The following is a 580-nucleotide window of genomic DNA, read 5'->3' on the forward strand; positions in this document are numbered from 1 at the left end:
CGGGGCGGCAGTGGAGCCCAAAGCCATGCTCCCGTTTCTCCCTTCCAAAAGTCACCGAGACTAAGAATTTGGGGAAAAAAAGCCAGAGAGGCAGGATGGCTGCAACACCAACGGCTGGCCAGGACGGAGCCATGGCACGACTGCACCGCCAGGGTCAGGATTTTGGCACAGGGTGGGGACGCCGTGCTGCACGAGGCCGAGGTGGCCGGAGGGCACCCCAAAACCACACACCCATCACCAGAAGTCCCTCCTCCGCTCTCCTCTTCCCAATTTCCCGGGCCCCCCTGCGCGGCAGACGGATGCTGGGTAAGAGGTGTGTCTGCGGGAGCCGTGCTCGCCATGCAGCATCGCCCAGCCAAGCTGCGTCGCCGCTTCCCATCCTCGGGATGGGCTCTCGCGGCCGGGCTGGGGGCACGAGCGGGGACGGACAGGGCTGCACCTCCCGGCACCGTGGCCAGGCTCCCGCACCCTGTGCCGAGGGACAAGGATATCGCCCAGCTGGCCGTGGGGAGGGACGGGGCCCCCAGCGGGTCCCCCACGGCGAAGCCGGCTCCTCCTGCTGCCGTTTTCCCCTCTTTCT

Source organism: Egretta garzetta, unplaced genomic scaffold (genome assembly GCF_000687185.1).
Source record: "Egretta garzetta isolate BGI_Z169 unplaced genomic scaffold, ASM68718v1 scaffold395, whole genome shotgun sequence".
NCBI lineage: Eukaryota > Metazoa > Chordata > Aves > Pelecaniformes > Ardeidae > Egretta > Egretta garzetta.